Below are 6,097 nucleotides of genomic sequence, written 5' to 3' on the forward strand. Positions count from 1 at the left end.
TGACAATATTCACTCATCGTGACAGTAAAATAGGGCATTCTAAGTCAATATACTGCAGTATTTCCTCTCTCAATCAGTAGAAAATATGGTTAGCACCCGGTCATGCATGAAAAAAAAAAATACCGTCATGAACCGTGAAACCGGTATAATTTTGAAAAATACCGTGATATAAATTTTTGGTCATACCGCCCAGCACTAATTTACCCCATAATGTCTTTGATGCCGATCTTTGATGATCCAATTAAACCATACTAATAAGCAAAATTGACTTTAAAGAAACATAACATTTGTCTTTTTTTTATTGCTGAAGAGAGAAAAATGAGCCCAGCCCAGATCAGAAAAAGTAACACAAATGTAACGTAACAACGTGGCCAACTTTGGCACTAGCAATACATCTAAAAAAATTCCTGTGCAATTATGAGCAGAATTAATCTTTGCAATCCTTTACAGAGCGAAACACTGTGATGCAATTAAAAAGTATCAAAGAATTACACTACAACAAGACGCAAGAAGAACCAGGTCTATGTTGCACACATTGAGTCAAATCCTGGTGACTCTATTTGCAAGCATCCTGCAGTAACCAAATGAAGGCTGCAGCACACAAGCATGCAGTGGGATGGTGCATTATTTTAAACAGTGATCAACTGTTTGTTTGCAGTTTGACTGGCAGCTGATAGTTCATCTATGTACCGCAACAAGGCAGGTGATCCAACTGGTTTAGTTTCCCAAGTTACTGCAGTTTCACAATTAAAGATATGTCAGTTATGTCAGTTCACACTTATTATACTTTGATTAAAAAAGGAAGTCTCTCAAAGTCTATGGGCTCAGGTGGCCGGCTTTTATTATATTTATGATGTTACGAGCACCTCTTTGGCTCAGTTTCAGGACGGAAATCAAATCAGAGCATTCCCAGATGTCACAAAACCCTTTAAAAACCCTCTTATATTCAAACTATTTCGGAGAACTGTGCGTGTTCACGTTATGTCTTGTTTTGATGGCCCAATGCTCAGGTAATGCCGAGTTAACCATGTCAATGTTTATAGAGGCATTTTAAAACTGGGCGATTTGATCAGCAATTCCGGCACCCTCTGCTTCTCAGGAACTCCACTTGTGCACTTCCTATCGGTTCCTGTCTGAAGGGTCTGGAGTCTTTCCTGACACTTGCCAGCACAGCAGCCAGCAGTAGCCATTAAAAGCTGGAAGAAAGATTTTGCTGGCTGAGCATGTTTGGTTCTGAGAGATAAGTGTGTCTATCTTGACTGCCAAAACATCACTGTTGGCACTTTCTTGTGAATTTAAAACAACATGTCAAGCTCCATCTAATGCCAAGACTGAGCATTAAGAAAATGAGAGCTAAAACTCTATAAACTGCCATTTCTATTAGTGCATAATGAAGCGATATACAGTATATCGGCCAGGCAGATTAATCTACAGATATCTGGCCATTTTGAAAATATCAGCATCAACTGATTGCCTGACTAATTGATTAAAAGCAGTGTACAGAACAGTTGTCCATATAAATTTCAGACTATAAGCATAAAGTCATATTATACATAGATATGCAAATTATAAAGACCGATAATCGTTTTAACCGATATTTGTTACAGCTAATCAAACTTTTCTTCATAATCAGTTATCGGTTTATATGTTTAGGAATAAATGGCATTTGCTTAATGGGAAAGTAACTTGCTAGATGTATTTTTTTTGCGTATTATTCAACCTAACTAGCAAATATTTCTCTCAAGTGAGAAATGCATAGCGCTCTTAGCTTTAAGTTGCCTTTTCACCATCCCAAACAGACAACAATTCATTTATTTGCAGAGAGTTATGATCATATGCATATATTTTTGGATCCATTTTGAGTTTTTGGTGTGTTCTAATTCTAAAACTATGAGCACAAGGTGAGAACTAGCAATATTTTTGCACTTAAACAATGTTTTAAACACGTTTTCTGTAAAACAGGCAGTTATGAATAATTATGTCCAAAATAATAATTTTTTTATGGTATTTAGCTTTGGAAAAACCTATGCTTTTATTTAAAATGTATTGACGGACATTTGTTTTGTGTGGACATATTCATTTCACTATTAATCAATTTTAACATGGTGAATAAGTGGAGGGTAACGGCTGCTTTACGACCAATTTTCTAAATTTACCATGCGACTGCCACTAGGGGAATTGTTGAAATGCAACAATCACGAATGTTGAAAATAGTGAAACGTAGCTCAAAAAAAAAGTTATTAATCATTATTTTTGTTGCTGTTTTTTTTATTTTTATTTACATTTATTATTATTTTTATTATTATTGTTATATTATCGGTTACCAAATCCTTACGCATAATAATCAGTATTGATCATATATTTAAAACACACACATTACATAAGCCACCTTACCTAAATGTTCATTTCCCACATTGCCTGATCCCATCCCACCCTCTTCTCTCTATAATTTCCATCTTTTTACCATCAATAAAGTTGTAAAAAGGCAAACAATGACTAGCCCTCTCTTGATGACCTACAAAATCATATGTAATATTATGTTAGTGAAGGAAAGGCCTCTCATTTACTCTGCTCTGCACATGTGTTTACAACAGCTCTTCATCAGTTCATGTCAGAGCCGCTCCTGCTGGAGGTGTCTGCCTCTCTCACGCTCCATTAAATATGGAGGGCAACACGGCCTCATCTCACCACCTCACACCATTAGCGGAAAGGGAAGTAACACCACTACCCAGTGCTCAAAAACCACATTCCTAAAATAACAATGACTAAATTTTAATGAACCATCAGGAATTCATTTCCTTTGATTATTCATGGTACACGGATGCCCCAAGGTGGAAACACAGCTTTTAAAATAAAGCATTATTTCTAAAGTACAGCGTAATAAATGGTCATATGCTAGTACTCCGTATGCATCAGCTATACTACTTCAATTTGGTTTCAAAGTTTCTGACAATCTCATGTTAATCTTGAGTACCTAGAGAGTAGTACTGCATCCTTCATATCTCCAAACAGTCTTTAGTTTTATCAGATTTTAAAAAATACAGATACAGCTGCATCGCTTCTCTCCGAAAACAGTCGAGCTCCTGGAGGCGTGCCGTGGGCGGAGCTAAAGAGTCACGAGCATGCGCAGCTTTTGTAAAATATAATAAATAAATAAACAAAACAGGAACGAACACTGGGTTCTTTGGGAAGCTGAACATGGTTATCTTTCCCTTACAACCAATAGCACACTTATTTGGTGACATTGTTGAATTCGTGATCTAGAAACAAAATGACAAATCCTTCTTGAGCAAGTCCTGTGCAGAGCTGCCAATGACTTCTGTAACCCAAATGAAGCACGCTGATGGGCTGCTCTTGCTTTCGCTCTGGTTGATGAGTGCACTCACTCTTCCAGGAGAAGTGCCCATACAAGGAATTCCACCCTTCATACAGGGCCAAACTCGATAGAAAACTTTCCGAAAATTATACAAACCCTGAAGGAGTGTATTTGGCACAGACATGCTCTGTCATATGTCCAACTCGACCTGCATTGTTCTACAGATATGAAGGACACTTTCAAACTCATGCTGCTCGAGGAGAGGCAGGGCTCTCAATAAGGATCACCTGATGGTCTTGCTTCACTGTATGAAACCTTCGTTCAGTTGAATGAACGGAATATACTCTCTACATTAAAACAACATGTATGTCTTTATGCCACAACATAAAAAAAACACCTTCATTTTCCAGAAAAAAAAAGTTATGAATTAATATGTTAATGCTGGAATTATAATAAAAATATAATAATTAACAAATAATAAATTATGTTGAATTTATATGTAACTTTCATGACTTTACAGCTGTATAAACTAGAGGTCGACCGATATGGGTTTTTCACTGGCCGATGCAGATATTTAGAAATCAGGGTAGCCGATGGCCGATATATGAGGCACATTTTTTTTGGCCGATTTTTTGGCTGATTTTCTTTTTTTTCCCCCTTCATCTCATAAAAGTGAGTTTGAGTAAATTATTATTGCAGGGTACAAGATAGTATTAGTAGTAGTAGCTACATACTTATACTCTAGAAGACAAAGTATTTTTCACAAATAAACAAATATTTGATAAAAATATAATTAAAAAGGAAGTAAACACTGTAACCAACAGGGCACTCAGTATTCTCGCTTTCTCTTGTAGTGAAAGTGTTTTGTGCAGTTGAGGCGGTGGTAGGAGCAGACGTTGCCATAGTTACAATTGTCAACATCACCTTTGTATTTGCTAAAAACAAAATAAAACATAACGGAAATTTGTGTTTGTGTCATTAATTGTTGTCGTCATTTACCTTTTATTTTCGTTTGGCACAAGTGAAGATGTTTTTGATGATTTGCCTAAAGAGCATACCTGTGAGGTTACAATTGAATGAAATATAATTTTATTTATGTGTCTGTATGAGTTTTTTGATGGGGCATACAGTTCTGGGAAATCTATTACACTTAAAACAATCTTCTCCTCTATTTATTGTCATAGTTACAGTTGTCAACATCACCTTTGTATTTACTAAACTAAATAAAACATGACGGAAATTTGTGTTTGTGTCATTCTGCCATTAATTGTTGTCATTATTTACCTTTTATTTTCGTTTGGCACAAGTGAAGATGTTTTTGATGATTTGCCTAAAGAGCATACCTGTGAGGTTACAATTGAATGAAATATAATTTTATTTATGTGTCTGTATGAGTTTTTTGATGGGGCATACAGTTCTGGGAAATCTATTACACTTAAAACAATCTTCTCTTTTTTTCCAATAGGCAGTTCAGTTAAATGTTCACTGATTGGTTGAAACCGACGCGGCTGCCGCTGCCGATCACAAAAAGATAAAATATTTTTATCTTTGGCGGCGCCTGCCGCGAAGAGCCGTGCCCGTGGAAGCGGCAGGATTTGGGGTGCAGGAGCAGAATACATACAGAAAAACCACCCTGATAATATTTTGTCTCGAGTAAAATTAATTACTTTAAAAGGATTAATCTATGCTTAATATGAAATATATTTATGTATTTATTATATTATCGTTTAGTTATTTAATTCGTTATGAAAAGTAATATAGGCTATTACCGTTTAGGCTGTTTAATTAGTTATAAAAGATATAAAGCATAATAACATATAGCCCTATGTTATACAAACGTGACTTCTCGAAAAAAACAATGTTAGAAATCATGAATTAAGCTCATATTTCTTTTAAATATTTTGTGGCCAGCCATTTAGACGTAATAATCGTAGACTGTATGGTAGATTAAATTAATTTATAGTAATTTAGATTGAGTTCTGCTTAACCTAATTAGCTTTTGAGTTCAAATCACAAATGTATATTGAGTTGAAATAACTTTTTTACATTTTTGAGTTAAATGAACTCATTTCATTTAGCAAATGTCACTGTTTTACAGTGTATGACATTCACTTAGGCCAAGTGACTTCAATAAATTATAAAAGATATATAGGCTATAATTAATAATGATAAATTATATAATTATAAAAGATTCAGTGACTCATTCAGGTGATTTGCCACCACCTACTCGAGGTTGTAGTTTCATATTTAAATACATTTTATTTTTCTATCATATCTTATCATATTCTGTTCTATTCATATGCTTTATAGCCTATAAGAATTTTTTTTTTCTAAAGATGTTTCTCCCAACATTATGATAACGTTCATAAAGTGGCCTGCAATTATAAGGACATGAATACTGTTATCAGAATGTTTTAGGATAAGACCATAATAACAACATTTAGCAATTAATTATTAATTTAGAAATTATATTAATAACATTACAAGAACGTTCTAAGAATGTTGTTCTAAAACAGTTTTCTCTCAACATTATGAGAACGGCCTAATTCAGAGTAATAATACATGGCTCAAAACTTAAGCACCTTCTCAAAACAGTTCTGAAGCATGCTTTTTGTTTATGTTTGCTGACTTGCAAATGCAAATTCATTCTCTGCCAGCAGGAGGCGCTGTTGGAGAGGGAGGTATAGCGGTTTCCCCAGTAACGACTGTAATGAATAAGCACTGTGCTCACAAACAGTACTTTATCAGGCATTACAGGAAAGACGAAATGAAAATGACATC

The 6,097-nt window shown here is 35.0% G+C and overlaps 1 protein-coding gene across 1 annotated transcript in view; it reads right to left on the reverse strand.

Annotated features, from left to right (window-relative positions):
- The window catches only part of LOC107713309 (ceramide glucosyltransferase-like), a 44,057-nt gene that overhangs the window by 32,904 nt on the left and 5,056 nt on the right, over nucleotides 1-6,097 (reverse strand). The window lies entirely within an intron of this gene.

The sequence above is a fragment of the Sinocyclocheilus rhinocerous genome, unplaced genomic scaffold, assembly GCF_001515625.1.
Source record: "Sinocyclocheilus rhinocerous isolate Xijiao unplaced genomic scaffold, SAMN03320098_v1.1 scaffold688, whole genome shotgun sequence".
Taxonomy (NCBI): Eukaryota; Metazoa; Chordata; class Actinopteri; order Cypriniformes; family Cyprinidae; genus Sinocyclocheilus; species Sinocyclocheilus rhinocerous.